Source organism: Cajanus cajan, chromosome 4, assembly GCF_000230855.2.
Source record: "Cajanus cajan strain Asha chromosome 4, NIPB_CcT2T_4, whole genome shotgun sequence".
NCBI lineage: Eukaryota > Viridiplantae > Streptophyta > Magnoliopsida > Fabales > Fabaceae > Cajanus > Cajanus cajan.
Window position 1 is genome coordinate 28,159,103 of NC_138520.1, and position 18,970 is coordinate 28,178,072.

An 18,970-nucleotide genomic window follows, 5' to 3' on the forward strand; every position below is an offset into this window, starting at 1 on the left:
GAAATAAAAACTGCACACAAACCTTTGCACACAACAGTTCCCTCTATACCCGGGGGCATGAGTGATTAACCATAGGGAGTGGATGTTAGTACGGCCGGTTGTCGAATGGGTCTATAGGTGCCCGTAGACCGTTGTCGGAAAACATCACTCAAGGTGATAACCATGAACTTGAGTCCGACGGTGCGTTGGAGCTTTCCATCGACCTACGATGAGAGGAATTGGGTCCCTATAATGGGGGCACCTTGGGGGCCTTGGACTGGTGAGAACAGTTAGAACCTACCTTGAATATGCACCATTTCTGCAGGATACCCCTACCTCGTGATTCGCTCGTGACTGTTCGTGGATGAGTGAATTGTGTGTGCATTTTTTTATGTGACATTGTATGAGAATATATTTGCACCTTTTAAACATACAACATTCTTGTTTACAATAAAAAAATAAGAATAAATAGAAATAAAGATTTTCTAGTACATGGTGTTAACATCTGCCTCCATTGCATTCATATAGGTAGTTTCCCTTTTCACCCAAAATATACAAAAAATACAAAATACTCAAAAAGAAAAAAATGATATTTACCCAAAACCAAGCGATATCATGCATCATCTTAGGGACATCCCGAAAACATGATAATGCTTAGTTCAATAAACACTATGCATGCATATTCATCGCCATCATCTCATATCATGCATTGTATTGTAGATTATGGAGAGGTCTAGGGAGGTGCAAAGGCCATTAAAGAAAGTGGACTTCCTATTATACCGTGCTGAGAGGTTGGATCACCTCTGTACCTTGATGTCAAGAGAGGCTCGCGTCGAGTTTGAGAAATCTTATGGGCGAGTTCTCGATTTGATGAGGATTTGTGTGGATCCAGCTTTTCTGAGGGCATTGGTTCACTTCTGGAATCCCGATCTGCACTGTTTTGAGTTCCCCCAGTTTGACCTGGTTCCTACTCTAGAGGAGTACTAGCTCATGTTACGGTGGCCTAAATCAGCCGGGGTCTACCTTTTTCAGGGGAACCATGTGGCCGTAGAGAGAGTAGCCACTCAGGTCAAACTACCACTACGATCAGCTGCCTTAGTAGGGAACGGCAGTATCAAGGGTTGGAAGCTTGCTATGATCGAAGACCACCTTTCTTCCTTGGCTGGTGAGGGAGATTGGTTAGCTTTCAACAAGACTCTTGCGTTAGCCGTGTTTGGGATGATCCTATTCCCCTTTCACGCTAACACAGTGGACCATGCTGCGATGGACGCTTTCTTTGCTTGGGACGTGCATATGAAGAGTCCCGTGCCCGCTATTCTTGCCGACACCTTGCTATCTGTTCATCTATCTCAACAGAAGCAAGGGAAGATCATCCGATGCTGCACCTCCTTGTTATATGTGTGGGGCATCACACATTTCTACGCCTCTAGTCACATGGGGACCTTGCCCGATCCGTTGAGAAGCTTCTCAAAGATCCCCGTCTGCCGCCGATATGCTTCCGAGTGGAAGGATGAGATGGAACAGTGGAGTATCGAGCACTTCACGTGGGTTTGCCCTTGGTTCCGTCCGAGCCATGTATTGACAAGATGCGGCAGTTATTCGAGCATACCGTTGATGGGCCTCAGAGGTTGCATAACCTACTCACCTAAATTGGTTATGAGGCAACTAATGAGGACCCAAATCGTTCCTACCATAGAGGAGCTGGGAGGGTTGTGTTTCTCTTTCGATCCCGAGCATCAGAGAGATATGCACGCTGTTATAAGAGCGTGGGAGAGACCAACCTATGAGGGAGATCTCGAGCTTGAAAAGCCTCGGGTGTCCGTTTCCATTGACTACGAGAAATGGAGGAATGAGAGGGGGGTGTCACAACCATCCACCTCTTGTGCAACCACGACTACAAGGAGGGTGTTGCAAGAACAGGTCGACGCCTTGACCAAGAAACTGGAAATCATGGGAGCTCAGATGAGAGTTCTTGAAGAGAAAAACGAAGAATCCAGTTTCACCATTGATGGTCTTCAAAGGCAATGCAAGAAGAAGGACCATGAGATAGAGCGGCTCAAGGATGAGTGTGCTAACCTCAACGAGGAGACTACTCGGGCATCCAAAATGCCAAAGGTTGAACCGAGTAGTCAACTCCAAGAAGTCAATGAGAAGATAGCACGCCTTGAAGCCGAGCATGCAAAGCAGGCACAGTTGATGAAGGACATGCAAGATGATTTGTTTCTGACTCGATCCGACGCACAGCAATGGCGGGAAGTCGCTCAACGACAAGCCGCAAACCTTTCCGATTTCCGCAGAAAGGAAAGGGAAGGATTGGCACAAATGGCCAAACTCCAAGAGGAGAAGGATCGAGCCGAAGACGAGCTTAATGAGCTACAGGCCATGATCAACTACTATACTCAGAAAGCGAAGGAGGCTCAGAAAATCAGTGACGATATGAGCCAAGCGGTCCATACGCAGATTGAAGCAATGGGTCGTCATGTCGAGGAAGCCGAAGATGAATGGCAAAGAAATATGAACCCGCCTGTGGGTTTTTACCGGCTTTTCTCTTATTGTAAAAAATTGCTTCAAAGCATTGTATAAAAGTTGTACACTTTCTTTAATGAATAAAATCGTATTTTTGAGATTTATTGCCTTTGCATCTCATTAGTCATTCATTTTGCATTTATCTCTCCTAGTAATTAATAATAAAGATTAATAAAAAGAAAGAATTAATCGATGTGTATGTTCAGAATGGATCGCACGCCATTTGTGATAAAATGCAAACCAACAACTGCGCAAAGCGAACACACGACAACGCCGTTGTTGGTAATCAAGACAGAAAAAGGGGAAGGTCCCACGCCGTTAAGGATTGTCGCTCCAAGACCTTTCCCTTACGAATCAAATAAGGCTGTTCCATGGATATACGACATCCATACTTCTGCCGACAGCGATATCTCCAACATCGCTGGACTTGGGGGCATGACTAGGAGTGGCAGGATCTACACTCCCGAAGATCTGCACGATAAAGCTCCCAAGAATAAAGAAAAAGGAAAAGATAAAACCGAGGAAAAAGAATCCGAGGAGGAGACTGATGAGCTGTTAAAATTCATCAGACAGAGCGAGTACTCCATTGTGGATCAACTTCACAAGACACCAGCGAAGATCACTTTGTTGTCGTTGATCCTAAGCTCCGAACCGCATCGGCAAGCTCTGTTGAAGGTCTTGAACGAGGCATATGTGTCGCATACCATCTCCCAAGACAAGTTTGAGGGAATTGTTAGCCACATCACGGCTAATGATCACCTCACTTTCACCGATGAAGAGATCCCCGCCGAGGGACCTAATCACAACAAGCCCTTGCACATCTCTGTAAAGTGCAAGGAGTATCACATCGCAAAAGTCTTGGTGGATAACGGATCTTCCTTGAATGTGATGCCCAAAAGAACTCTTGATCAAATGGCAATCAAGGGAGTCCAAATGCGCCCGAGCAACATGATCGTTCGAGCTTTCGACGGTTCTAAAAGAGAAGTGGTGGGAGAAGTCAATCTTCCAATCCAAATTGGACCCACCATCTTCAACGTCGAATTTCAAGTGATGGATATTACTCCTGCATACGGCTGTCTCCTCGACCGACCTTGGATTCATGATGCGAAAGCTGTACCCTCTACGCTCCACCAGAAAGTCAAGTTCATAGTGGATGACAAACTGGTGACTGTACAAGCTGAAGATGACATACTCATCAGCAAGCCATCCAACATACCTTATGTGGATGCAGCAGAGGAAGCTTTGGAAACCGCCTTCCAAGCATTGGAAATTGCCAATGTTGAAACGTTTCCTCGAGAAATGAAGAAGGTAGCTCATATGCTCACAAAGAACGGATACTTGCTAGGACAAGGATTGGGCAAGTACTCCCAAGGAATCCCGGAGCTACCCATTATCAAGGACAATCCGGGGAAACAAGGGTTAGGATACAACCCTGTTAAAGATCAAAGAACGAAGAGGAATCAAGATCCTTCTCGACGTTCTTTAAGCCAGATCTTTAGGAAGGCTGGTTCACAAACGTCAACGCCAGCTGTCGTCATCAAGTGTCCTTTTCCTTCTAATAGGGATGTGTAAATTCAGTGACTATTAGAGATCACTCCTCGGGGACAGCCCGACCCCCGAGCCTCGATAGGGCACATGTTTCCATTATGATTATAATAAAATCATTCTTCATTATTTCTTTATTGCTTCTTTTCTTGCTCGCAATAAAAATCTAAACCACGTTATTTAACCCTGTTTGAATAAACATGAATGAGGTTAAAATCATCTTGATAATAATAAACCCGCATCATTTTTATGTGGAAATGTGCATAACGACTTGGAGCACCTTTTCTTGGCCTCAATAAGTGCCGTCATGGATAAAAGAAATCCATTCAGGACAAAAATCCTAAAAAACAAAAAGCTCGGCAGGAAACCCAAAAAGGGGGCTGCACAAAAATAAGAGCAAAAGACCCGCTAGGAATCCCACAAAAGGGTGACCTAGGCAAAAATTAGGGTTACAAAATAATGAACAAAAACAAAAGCCCGCTAAGACATCACAAATGGGTGTTTTAGGCAAAAGTTAGGGCCGTCAAAAAAAAAAATAAAAATAAATCCATGATGGTACCATCAATTGAATTCAACAAGGGGCTCAAGAAAAGCTATCCAAGTTGTCAAAGCACAATCATTAATAACAAAGATGTGCTTAACTTCATAAGTGTTTAATCGAACAAACCTATACACAATAAGCCTACCATTGGCCAGCCATTCTTACAAAATCCATTTTTCAAAAAAATAAAACAATCCCCTCTAAAACACAAACTTTTGAAAATATATCTTTTCCTTCTTTTCTCTCTTGTCCCAACGATTTTTGAATAATCTAGTGGAAACATGGAGATATAGTGGTCAATAGGAGGGTTGACACATCTTCTAAAGGAAGGGAAGGATCATTTGGTTGATGACACCAAATCCCAAAATCAAATACGCATCATTCCTCGGTTACAGAAATCGGCAAAGCACAGTTTGTCTGGAGGAATGGCAAGATCCAAACAAAGAACGCATCGATTAATTCTTTTGAAAAACTGAATCAAATAGAATTAGGTGCATCTCATTTGCATACATGCATACAGATGATAGGTGTACTAGAAGATCACTTATTCTCTGTTTATATTTAAAAAAAAAAAAAAAAAAAAAAAAAAAAAAAAAAAACCAAAAATCAAAAATCAGAAAAATCCAATACGCCCGTATTGGTATTAATACGGTCGTATTGGAGTTAACGTTAAGTACAACGTTTCAACTCCAATACGGGCGTATTAAAATCCAGTACGCCTGTACTGAACCCCAATACGGTCGTATTGAATCCAATACGGTCCATATTGATTGTAAACTTTGTACATCAACGGAAAGGCCAATACGGCCGTATTGAATCCAATACGGGCCGTATTGGCGGAATTTTGCCTATAAATAAAGACTTCCCCTCCCTCATTTTGCATACCTTTCTTCATTCTCCACATTCCTTGCTTGTGAGTGCATTCCTACAAAGATTATCGGAAATGGCAGAATCTTCTCGCAAAAGGCAGAGAGCCCCGGCCAAACGTGTAATGACAGATCGACACCGGGATCGGCTACAGCTTATAGAGACGTTCACCATCGAGCCGTCAAGAGTGCTCGACTTTGAGCTTCTCCAAGCAGTGGGCTTGGAGAATGATGTCAGGAACTACTTCGACGCCATAGGATGGGGATTTGTCCTTAATCCACCATCCCAGCTATATTTGACGGCCACGAAGGAATTCTTGGCTACAGTCGGCGTCACGGAGTCGACTAACAGCTATGGGGAGGATGTTTGCGCGGTGGATTTCTGGATGAATGAAGGATACCGCTCGCTGACGTTGGACGAGTTGAACGTCCAGGCAGGGTTTTTCAGCCGCACTGATCAGCTGGCATTCCGAGATGCCATATGCGAGTGGCCTGATCAGTGGACTCCGGTTGAGATGTGGAGTTTGCTCACTGGCCGACGGGATTATCATTCAGGGGTGAAGGGCTCCCGGCTCCCGACTGCTCTTAGGATCTGTCACAAGATCCTCACCAGTACTATTCATGGCAGGTCCAAGAGTCCAGAGTCGATTACACGGCCGGATCTGCTGGCCTTATATTGCATGGCCACCGGCCGGAAGGCCAATCCTGGATATTTCTTCCTCGAGCACGTGAAGAAGCTTGGGGTACGAGAGGGAGGAGAGTCCAGACAGGGGTACATCTTGGTTGCCCCACTCCTCTCACAGCTGGCGCAGACATGGGGATGTCCCGATGGTGCAGAGCCAGGGGCATTGGCGCCGAAGCTGATTGGTGTCTCCACCCTGATTAACATGAAGATCATCGCTAGATCGCCAGGAGGGGGGTTTGTGCGAGTAGATGGCCTCGAGACCTTCGACGACCTCCTCATCAACCTCGACTTTGAGGGAGGCGACGCCCCGCAGCCAGAGGCTAGCACATCACGGTCGGACAGGGGATACTTTGACGCCCGCTTCGACACACTGCAGCAGAGCATTGACACGCGATTCGATGCTTTTCAGCAGAGCATCGACACGCGATTCGATGCTTTTCAGCATAGTGTCGGTACATGGCAGCAGAGTACCGATACTCGACTAGACAGCTTGGTGCAGGGTTTTGACAACCTCTCAGTCTGGCTTCATAGCCACTACCCCACTCCTCCTCAGGATCCGCCGGCCGATGAGTGAAGACCGGATTGCTTCCTTTAATTTTTATGTATTTAGTTTGTTTGGGCTGTGTCCCATCTTTTGATTTCTCTCGTACAAACTTATTTTCTATTTAATGAAAATTTCCACTGTTTGATTTTAAATTCTCTAGCAATTTAAATTCTGTACAGCAAAAGCCAAAAACATAAAAAAGGCAAAATACCAGAAAAAGCCAAATCAGAAGAAAAGGAAAAATACAGAAAAAGCCGAAAATGAAAAAAGGCAAGGATATAGAAAATCCAACAAACAGTTTGTACAAAATAATTGAGCCTGGAGAGGCTTGCCAAAACAATACTCCTCAGTAAACAGAATAAATGAGCCTGGAGAGGCTCGCAGAAATAATACTCCCCAGAGAAACCTCAACTCAAGCTCACGGAACGAATCCCCAGCGAGAGCTATCAAAGCAAAATCGACGCAATCCCCAATGGAAGTGTGACCATCCAAGCAGTATATTCAAGTCAAAGGACTTAAACTTCCTCAGTGAAGATAGCTCTCCAACTCAAGTGTTGAGTGAGGCTAAGCCTGTAGAGGCTTCCTAAAATAATACTCTGGGATACATAAGATCCCTCATTCCCCAATCGCCTACTCAGAGGCATCCCTGCAAAAAGAGAAAAATCAAAAATATCAATAAATATTCCCCAAGCAGAATCCGGCACTCAGCCGAACACTGAACCCCAATTCCCCAGTCGCCTACATAAGAGGCACTCCTTCAAAAGGAAAAATCATAAAAAGATCAATAATCATTCCCCAAGTGGAATCTGGCTCTCAGCCAATCATTGAACATCAAGGTGATATGCCTAACAGAAGAGGCTAATCAAAATCAACGACAAAATCCCCCAGTGGATAACAGCCTACACAGAGGCAGCAAAATCAGAAAACCAAAAAGAGACACCCGAACAAGGATAACCGGGATACTCCACCAACGTCGAAAGGACGTCAGCCAATCATAAGGCACCGCTCACATCAGAAAGAGCATCTTTGTGTCTGCACCCCTAAGGAATCAGAAATTCCCCAGTAGGCACCAACTACGCAATGGAAAGTTGGGACACAAGAACCTATGAGTAACTGCACATCCCCTAGACGGATCCCTGCGTTATCCAGCCCTCAGTGGCACAAAAATCAAAAAACAACCGTCGAAGCAGCATCGTGGAATGTGGAGACAAAATCATCACAAATCCCTGGAAAGGAGATATTCACGCTACCCCGTCGTCACAAACACGGAGGTATGCAGCTTCCGGCTCGAGCAATGAGCGAAGCTATCTCTGGAAAGGAGGTACTCACTGCTCACCGTCGTCACAAGGGTACTTAGCTTCCGGCTCGAGCAAAGAGCGAAGCTAAGCCTGGAGAGGCGGTATTCACAGCTTCCAGCTTGGGCAGCAAGCAAAGCAAAGCCTGGAGAGGCGAAACTCACACTGCTCACCGTCGTCACAAAGGTGCTTAGTTTCCGGCTCGAACAAAGAGCGAGACTAAGCCTGGAGAGGCGAAACTCACACTACTACCGTTGTCACAAGGGTACTTAGCTTCCGGCTCGAACAAAGAGTGAAGCTAAGCCTGGAGAGGCGGTACTCACAGCTTCCAGCTTGGGCAGCAAGCAAAGCAAAGCCTGGAGAGGCGAAACTCACACTGCTCACCGTCGTCACAAAGGTGCTTAGTTTCCGGCTCGAACAAAGAGCGAGACTAAGCCTGGAGAGGCGAAACTCACACTGCTACCATTGTCACAAGGGTACTTAGCTTCCGGCTCGAACAAAGAGTGAAGCTAAGCCTGGAGAGGCGGTACTCACAGCTTCCAGCTTGGGCAGCAAGCAAAGCAAAACCTGGAGAGGCTACTCGACAATTTTCCACCGGAAGACGCTACAAGTCAGAAGGTCGGCGCATCACCCGGACAATTGGGTCAACTCCTTTACTTGTCAGCCGGTACACCAAAAGGCCGTCCGACTAAGTAAAGGGGGGGCAGCTGTAGACCCCTAAAATTGTCCGGGTCGGAAATAAAACTCGAAGACCCTCAAAGATCGAAGGAAAGTCAGCCAGAAGGACTCCTAGAAGACCATAGGATGGCTATCTGTAGATTTAGAGGTCTTAGAGTAGCTTAAAATAAGGAAGTGGAGGGAATGAAGCCCAATACGGCCGTACTAAATTTAATACGGCCGTATTGAAGCTTCAACACGGCCGCAGTGAACTCAATACGGTGTATTGAAGTTTCTGAAACTTCAATACGGCCGTACTGAAATCAATACGGCCGTATTGAAGCTTCAATACAGCCGCAGTGAACTCAATACGGGCGCATTGAAATTTCTGAATTTCAATACGGCCGTATTAAACTTCAATACGACCGTATTGAAGTTCAAAAATTTCAATACGGCCGTATTAATTCTGTAGCCCGTATTGCGCCTTTTCCCTATAAATATGACGTCAATTGGACGTCATACCACACTTTCACACATAGTTTTAACCCTCTCCTTGAGTATTCTGGGGTTTTTGAGCAGTGTTCTGCCCTAGAAATCACTCGGAGAGTTGATCCGACGAAGTTCTTGAGCCCCGAGCCATTTTGCTTGAGGATCGAACCTAGTCGAAGGGAAATCCTCCGGATTTCCGTAGTCAAAATTTTATAGGAGGGAGCGAGCGGGCTTGTAGAGCGAGGGAACGCCAAAAAGCTTCCCAGTTTTACGAAATATATAAAAGCACGCTTCAAAGGTTTCTTCTTAAATCCTTCCTTTTACTGCTTTCTGTGTGCATATTTAAACTGTCATCATGTAGATAGTTAATTTATAATCGTTTAGAATAAATAGGGGTAATTTAGTAACTTTACGCTGTTATTTTAGAAAATAATCTGTCATAGGGAACCCGAAAGGGGCGCTGTGGGGTGCTAACACCTTCCCCACGCGTAACCGACTCCCTTACCCAACTCTGGTTGTAATGGCCAAAGTTGATTTATAAAATCAATTGCCTTATCCCTTTTTTCCAATGTTTTGAGTAAAACATTGGTGGCGACTCCACGAACCCTTTTACTACGAAAACCACTAATCCATGGAGGGTCCCGCTTGGGATTAACATGGATTGGTGAGACATTTAATAAATAAATTGGATAAGATCGACAAGGTCTCAGTTTGAGAACAAGTCGTTCTAATAATCCAATACATTTTCAAAACTAAAATAAAAGCGAGCTCGACCGTCTTCGCGACCGCCGAGGCCTGTTTGGGCCGGTGGCGACAATGGTGAGCTTAAGGAAAAACATTGGAGTGAGTGGAGTGATGAGGAAAAGAAAAAAGCCCAACATGATAAGAGAGCCAAAAACATTATAACATCTGCATTGTCTATTGATGAATTTTTTAGAATTTCACAATGCATATCTGCTAAAGAAATGTGGGATACTTTGCAAGTCACTCATGAAGGAACAAGTGATGTAAAGAGATCAAGAAAGCATACTCTCATAAGAGAATATGAGCTGTTTAGAATGCAAAATGGTGAATCTATTTCTGATTTTCAAAAGAGATTTACACACTTGATAAATCACCTTGTTGACCTTGGCAGGAAATTTGAGAAGAAAGAGCTGAATTTAAAAATGTTGCAATGCTTGGACAGATCATGGCAAGCAAAGGTGACAGCCATTGAAGAATCAAAGGATTTGACCTCCTTGACATTAGCTACTCTCTTTGGGAAGTTGAGGGAGCATGAGCAAAAGCTGCACATATTTGATGAACATGAGCAGCAAGATAAGAAAGGCAAAGGAGTGTCATTGAAAGCCTTGAAATCTGCCAAAGGTAAATAGGTGTGTGAAGAAACAAGCTCCGATGATTCCGAAACTGAGAACTTCAATCTGCTGGTAAAGAAGTTCAGAAAGTTCATGAGAAGAAAGAAGAATTCTGATGGAATCCTCCCTTCTATGGATGATTTCGGCTCCTCGAAGAGAGACTCCTTGCCCAAAGATCTAGGCTCACCAAAGGATTTAGAAAAGGGACGTTTAAGGTGGAAGATGGATTTTGGCGTGAATAGGTGAAGGTGGGGAAAAATGTATGGTTGGCTCACTCCAAGTGTAGGTGGAGGCCACTCTAGGGTTTCACTCTCCAAGGGTGGAGAATGAAGTAGGCTAGCCGAATTAACCTAGTGACTAAGGATGGGATTTTGAGGCATAAAATGCTCACTCAATATCATATAATCCAAAGTATTAACAAGTGGTGGGGTGTTGGGTATTTATAGGAGGGGAGGCATCTAGGGTTGCATTTGGAGTGTGCATGGCCGAAATTCACAAGGCAAATGCACTCCAAATGACATGCCAAATGAACCCTAGATGCTACTTGGTGACCAAGTTTGGAATCTATGTGTCTAGATTGGCTACATCAAGGTGTATGATATGATCATGCAACCTTTGCCCTCCACTTGGGCCTAAGCCTTTCTATCACCAAAAATAGATCCAAAACTCACCAAAAATGTGTCACCCTTCTAGTGTAATACCCTAGCCCAAATTAAAAACCTAATCATCTAAAGCACCCCATAATACAAGGGTAAAATAGGAAATACAAAGAAAATAAATCCTATGACTAAAATACCCCAAAATACAAGGGTAAAATAGGAAATAAAATAAATGCTAAAAAAAAACATAGGAGCTAAGGTCCAAAAATGGCCTCACTATCCCATTTCTCTTGCCTCCTTTAGTATATCACCTCTTGGTCTTCTCAGCCTTAGTGTTATTCCATCATTCCCTCCCTCTTGAAAAGGATTTGACCTCAAATCAAAAGGTTCTTCATGGTGGGCCTCATGACCAATAAAAACATAAAAATAAGCATGAGAAGCAATAGTATATGATATAGATGGAAAGTGTATCCTAAGAAGAGTTCCACTAAAAATGCTAAAAATATTTTCTAAGCTAAAAGGACTAAGCTCCCTAATGCTAAGGATAGGATCCTCACCATGATGAAGTCTAGGTGTATGACTAAAGCCTAAAAAGTTAAAAAGACTAAAACTATAGCACACTAATGCATTAGTCCTAAAAACTAGAACATCTTGCTTAAAGTACCCTATGTGGTAACCTAGGCATTTCCTAGAAAACAAAGGAAATACAACTAGAAAATTTCCTAAGCAATTTTGGATTATATTATTTGTTGGATAGTTATGAAAAGAATTTGTCACAAGGAACCTTGAAGGTTCATATGGTATATCCAACAAATAATATATTCCATAAATTGGGTGCATTATTGACACAACTAAGGTAGGAAAAGTCCTACACAAAGGAAGGCTATCTACCTTGGGCACCACCAAGGAAGTAGCACAAGAAGTGGAACTAAGTGAAGTCCACTTCTTCTTCACTAAATCTTGAAGTTGAGATTCTTTTTCTTTAAAAAGGATTTGTTTTTGAATCTCCACTTCATGACTAGTGGCAACGTGAGAGAAAAAATTAAGGTCTTGATGAATAAAGAGAGTTTCTTTTAAATCATTTTTAATGGGAAAGTGACTCTCTTTAAGCATAAGCCCTTTGGAGGAAACATTATCCTCCTTACTCTTCTCCAAGAGTGTTGGTTGTGTCTCATTTTCTAACCACTCTTGAACTTTCTCTATACTTTTCTTTATTTTTTCTTTCTTTTCTCTTTACTTTTCTTTTTCTTTTCTTTTAAGTTCTTCCTCTCTTTTTGTATTTTCTTCCTCATGCATACTCCTAGGAATTCTAGCTTCTTTCTCCTTTTGAGATCTAGATGGAACAATCCTAGGGTGGGATCCACGAGTTTCTACCAACTTTGCAAGTAAATTTCTTATTTCCTTGTTATTCTTTTCAAACTCTTTTTCTTTTCTTCTCAACTCTTCCTCTCTTTTTATATTTTCCTTTTCTTTTTTTCTTAGGTACTCTTTCAATTCCCTAAGTTCATCCCTAACACTAAACCTAGTACTACGAGAATTATGACCATGGACACTAGAATGATCACTCATCTTTGATCAAGAAAAGGTTTTCACAAATTGTTTTCAAAGGGGTTAGAAAAGTTTTCACAACGAGTGAGTGATAAAATGGTTTTCACAAAAGGTTTTCAAAGTGCAAGATAGGTAGGAAAAGGCCTAAGTGTACAAAGTGAACTTTCAAGGGGAGGTGGACTACAAAGAATCACTTAAAAACCAAGCCCTATCAAGTAAAAATCACTAAGCCTTTTCTACTTTTCTTACAAAACAATTTGGCACAACAATAAAGTGTGTGTGTGCACGTTACCCCTAGTAGGCAAATAGCAAGCCTTCTAAACGGATTTGAAGACAAAGATAAAAGCCTAAACAATTATACTACCAAAAGCTATAAAGCATGCAAAAGAAAAGCACTTAAAACATAGTCTAGTCGAGGTCCTAGGTGAAGGTTTTCAAATCACCTTCAAACTACACGAAGCTAAACCAAAATGAAGAGGTTTAAGAATGGCCAATTACAAACTAAAAGAATGAAAACAAGGCCAAAGAACACAAAAGGCCGAAAAGAACAATTCAAGCAAAAATTATGAAAAACAAAAGTCTTGGTCTTCAACTCCTCCACTTCGGATTCCTTCACAAAGAGCAAACTTGTTAGTCCTCTCCAAGTGTTTAACACTCCTTTTGTATGGTGGAAATCCCTCCAAAGGCTAGGTTTGGATTCGGTTCACTCCTCCACTCAAATCCACCAAAGGTGTGCTAGTTTGCTAGATAGGTTCTTCACCTACAAACAAAATGAAACCAACCCAAAGAGCAAGAGTCCAAGAAATAAAAACTTAAAAAGCACAATTAGGAAAGGCTAAACTTAGAGAGAATTGATTGAGACAAAACAAAAGAGGCCAAAGAAAAGACAAACTAAAATTAAGACACAATTAAAAAAGGAAGCACACAAAAGAGTAATCCTAGAATGGCACTAGAATGGATTAGTGTTTAGTCCACTTGCTTAAGTCTTTTAATTGATTCGTTTCAGCCACCTTTAAGGTCTCAAAATAGGTCAATAATGGTCTTAAGTCCAACTCCAAAAAGCATAGGTATTGGTCCAAGTCCACAAGTCTAGCAACAAGTCCTTTTTGGTCAAAAATTTTTTTTTGTTCTTTCTTTTCCTTTCTTTTCACGTCACTTTCTTTTATACTTTGGGTCCAAATTTTTTTTTTTAATGTTCAGCCCAATTGTTGCTTAGGTTTTGCACTTGTGGGTGGAGAGAAATTAGGTCAAATTTTAGGAGAAGGAGAGGAGGACAAGTGGCGGTTTCTTAGTGGTGCTTAGGGAATCTTTTGAGTGGAAATTGATTTGTACTATCTAGTACAAGTTGTTTTGCACAAAATTTTCAGCACATCTCTTAGATTCTTTTAGGGTTATTAAGCATCAAATAAAGACCATAACAAGTGGAATGCAAGGGAAAAGTGGGCAGCAATTTTTATGCATGTGCAAGGAAGCATTTCACACATGGAAACTCAAAAATACAAGGAACATGCTAGGACTAAGTAGCATGCATGAATGACCCCTAAAAATCTTCTATATTTCACGCCCACTATCATATATTTTTGATTCATGCATTCATGCAAAGTGTTTGGCATACATACATGGAAATTTTTTTGACAAAATATAGGAAACAAAACTTTGACAAAACTTAAAAGATTCAAAAATCAAAAAAGCATATTCATATGAGACTCAAACCTAAAAATGAAAAAGCATGGCAACACCTAATAATGGAAACCTATAATATTCAAGGAAGGCTCACAAGGAACAAAGAATGAGCCCTAAACTATTCGGCCATGTAGACCCCTAAAATTGTCCGGGTCGGAAATAAAGCTTGAAGACTCTCGAAGACTGAAGGATAATCAGCCAGAAGGACTCCTCGAAGGCCCTAGGAGGGTTCTCTGTAGGTCTAGAGGTCTTAGAATAGCTCAAAATAAGGAAGTGGAGGGAAAAACCCCAATACGGCCGTACTGAACTTAATACGGCCGTATTGAAGCTTCAATACGGCCGCAGCGAAACTCAATACGGCGTATTGAAGTTTCTGAAACTTCAATACGGCCGTACTGAAGTCAATACGACCGTATTGACACTTCAATACGGTCGTACTGAAGTCAATACGACCGTATTGACACTTCAATACAACCGCAGCGAACTCAATACGGGCGTATTGAAATTTCTGAATTTCAATACGACCGTATTGAACTTCAATACGACCGTATTGAAGTTCAAAAATTTCAATACGGCCGTATTGCCCCTGTAGGCCGTATTGCGCCTATTCCCTATAAATATGACGTCAATTGGACGTCATTCCACACTTTTTCACTCAGTTTTGACTCCCTCCTTGAGTATTCTGGGGTTTTTGAGCAGTGTTCTGCCCTAGAAATCTCTCTGGGAGTCGATCCGACGAAGTTCTGGAATTCCGAGCACTTAGCTTGGAGATTCGAACCTAGTCGAAGGGAAATCCTCCGGATTTCCGTAGTCAAAATTTTATAGGAGGGAGCGAGCGGGCTTGTAGAGCGAGGGAACGCCAAAAAGCTTCCCAGTTTTACGAAATATATAAAAGCACGCTTCAAAGGTTTTCTTCTTAAAATCCTTCCTTTTACTGCTTTCTGTTTGTATATTTAACTGTCATCATGTAGATAGTTAATTTATAATTGCTTATAATAAATAGGGGTAATTTAGTAATTTTACGCTGTTATTTTAGAAATAATCTGTCATAGGGAACCCGAAAGGGGCGCTGTGGGGTGCTAACACCTTCCCCACGCGTAACCGACTCCCTTACCCAACTCTGGTTGTAATGGCCAAAGTTGATTTATAAAATCAATTGCCTTATCCCTTTTTCCAATGTTTTGAGTAAAACATTGGTGGCGACTCCACGAACCCTCCTTTTGCGAAAACCACTAATCCATGGAGGGTCCCGCTTGGGATTAATATGGATTGGTGAATCATTTAATAAAATTGCTCGTTTGACAAGGTCTCAGTTTGAGAATACGTCATTCTAGCAATCCATATTTTTAAACAAATAAACGAGTCCAACCATCCTTCGCGAATGCCGAAAGCCCGTTTCGGGCCGGTGGCGACAGATGGCGACTCCACTGGGGAAGCCTTGAGAGTCAGTCCCATTTAGTGATGGATTATTTTCAAAATAATAGTCTAAAATTACTTCACTACCCCTCACTTGTATGATAACATGATTTATTATATGGCTTTAATAACTGTTGTTTGTTTAATTTCCGCAATTGTTTGAAATACAAACTGTACACAAACCTTTGCACACAACAGTTCCCTCTATACCCGGGGGCATGAGTGATAATCCATAGGGAGTGGATGTTAGTACGGCCGGTTGATGGGTTTATAGGAGCCTATGAGACCGTTGTCGGAAAAACATCACTCAAGGTGATAACCATGAACTCAAGTCCGACAGTGCGTTGGAACTTTCCATCGGCTTACGACGAGAGGAATTGGGTCCCTATAATGGGGGCACCTTGGGGGCCTTTGACCAAGTGAGAACAGTTAGATCCTCCTTGAATATGCACTTTTCTGCAGGAGACCCCCACCTCGTGATTCGCTCGTGACTGTTCGTGGATGAGTGAATTGTTTGTGCATTGACTATGTGACATTGTATGAGCATACATTTGCACCTTTTAAACATACAACATTCTTTTTTAAATAAAAAGAATAAATAGAAATAAAGATCTTCTAGTACATGGTGTTAACATCTACCTTCATTGCATTCATATAGGTAGTTTCCCTTTTCACCCAAAAAATATAAAAAGATACAAAATATTCAAAAGAAAAATATGTATTTACCCAAACCAAGCAATATCATGCATCATCTTAGGAAAATCCTAAAAACATGATAATGCTTAGTTCAATAAACACAATGCATGCATATTCAACATCATCATCTCATGCATATAGATCATGGAGGGATCTAGGAATCATTCATTTCAAACATCCCTCCTAGTAATTCAGTAATAAACATAAATAAAAAGAAAGGATTAAATCGATGCGTATGTTCAAAGAATGGATCGAACGCCGTTCGTTATCAAGTGTAAGCCAACAACCGCGCCAAGCGAGCGCACATCAACTCCGTTGTTGGTAATCAAGACGAATAAAAGGGAAGGTCCGACACCATTAAGGATCACAGTTCCAAGGCCTTTCCCTTGCAAATCAAATAAGGCTGTGCCGTGGATATACGACATCCACTTTTCTGCCGACAGCGATATCTCTAACATCGCTGGACTTGGGGGCATGACTAGGAGTGGCAGGATCTACACTGATAAAGCCCCCAAGAATAAAGAAAAAGAAGAAAAGAAAACCGAGGAAAAAGAATCCGAGGAGGAGACTGACAAGCTGTTAAAATTTATCCGACATAGCGAGTACTCCATCGTGGATCAACTTCATAGGACGCCAGCAAAGATTACGCTGTTGTCGTTGATCCTATGCTCCGAACCGCATCGGCAAGCTCTGTCGAAAGTCTTGAACGAGGCATACGTGTCGCACACTATCTCCCAAGACGAGTTTGAGGGGATTGTTAGTCACATCAAGGCTAATGATCACCTCACCTTCATCGATGAAGAAATCCCCGCCGAGGGATCAATCCACAACAAGCCCTTGCACATCTCTGTAAAGTGCAAGGAGTATCACATCGCTAAAGTCTTGGTAGATAATGGATCTTCCTTGAATGTGATGCCAGAAAGAACGCTCAAGCAATTGGCGATCAAGGGAGTCCAAATGCGCCCGAGCAACATGATCATTCGAACCTTCGATGGATCTAAGAGAGAAGTAGTGGGAGAGATCAATCTTCCAATCCAAATTGGACCCACTATCTTTAATGTCGAATTCCAAGTGATGGACATTACTCCCGCATACAGTTGTCTCCTCGGCCGACCTTGGATTCATGATGCGAAAGCTGTACCTTCTACGCTCCACCAGAAAGTCAAATTCATTGTGGGTGACAAGCTGGTGACTGTACAAAATGAAGATGATATACTCATCAGTAAGCCATCCGCCATACTCTATGTGGATGCAGCAGAGGAAGCTTTAGAAACCGCCTTCCAAGCATTGGAAATCGCCAATGTTGAAACGTTTCCCCAAGAAATGAAGAAGGTAGCTCATACAGAACGGATACTTGCCAAGACAAGAATTAGGCAAGGACTCCCAAGGAATCCCGGAGCTACCCATTATCAAAGATAATCCGGGGAAACAAGGGTTAGGATACAACCCTTCTAAAGATCAAAGAACGAAGAGGAATCAAGATCCTTCTCGACGTTCTTTAAGCCAGATCTTTAGGAAGGCCGGTACACAAGCGTCAAGGCCGGTCGTCGTCGTCAAAATGTTTTTCACCTTCTAATAGGGATGTGTAAATTCAGTGACTATTAGAGATCACTCCTCGGGGACAGCCCGACCCCCGAGCCTCGATAGGGCACATGTTTCCGCTATGATTATAATAAAATCATTCATTATTATTTCTTATTGCTTCTTTTCTCGCTTGCAATAAAATTCTAGACCGCGTTATTTAACCCTGTTTGAATAAACATGAATGAGGTTAAAATCATCTTAATAAAAATAAACCCACATCATTTTTATGTGGAAGTGTGTGTGTCAACTTGGAGCACCTTTTCTTGGCCTCAATAAGTGCCATCATGGATAAAGAAATCCTAAAGAGCAAAAGACCCGCTAGGAATCCCACAAAAGGGTGACCTAGGCAAAAGTTAGGGTTACAAAATAAGACCAAAAGACCCGCTAGGAATCCCACAAAAGGGTGACCTAGGCAAAAGTTAGGGTTACAAAATAAGACCAAAAGACCCGCTAGGAATCCCACAAAAGGGTGACCTAGGCAAAAATTAGGGTTACAAAATAATGAATAAAAACAAAAGCCCGCTAAGACATCACAAATGGGTGTTTTAGGCAAAAGTAAGGGTCATCAAAAAGAAAAAGAATAATAATAAATCCATGATGGTACCATCAATTGAATTCAACAAGGGGCTCAAGAAAAGCTATCCAAGTTGTCAAAGCACAATCATTAATAACAAAGATGTGCTTAACCTCATAAGTGTTTAATCGAACAAGCCTAAACACATAAGCCTACCATGGCCAGCCATTCTTACAAAAACCATTTTTTAAAAATAAAATAATCCCCTCTAAAACACAAACCTTTGAAAATATATCCTTTCCTTCTTTTCTCTCTTGTCCCAAACGATTTTTGAATAATCTTGTGGAAACATGGAGATATAGTGGTCAATAGGAGGGTTGACACATCTTCTAAAGAAAGGGAAGAATCATTTGGTTGATGACACCAAAATCAAATATGCATCATTCCT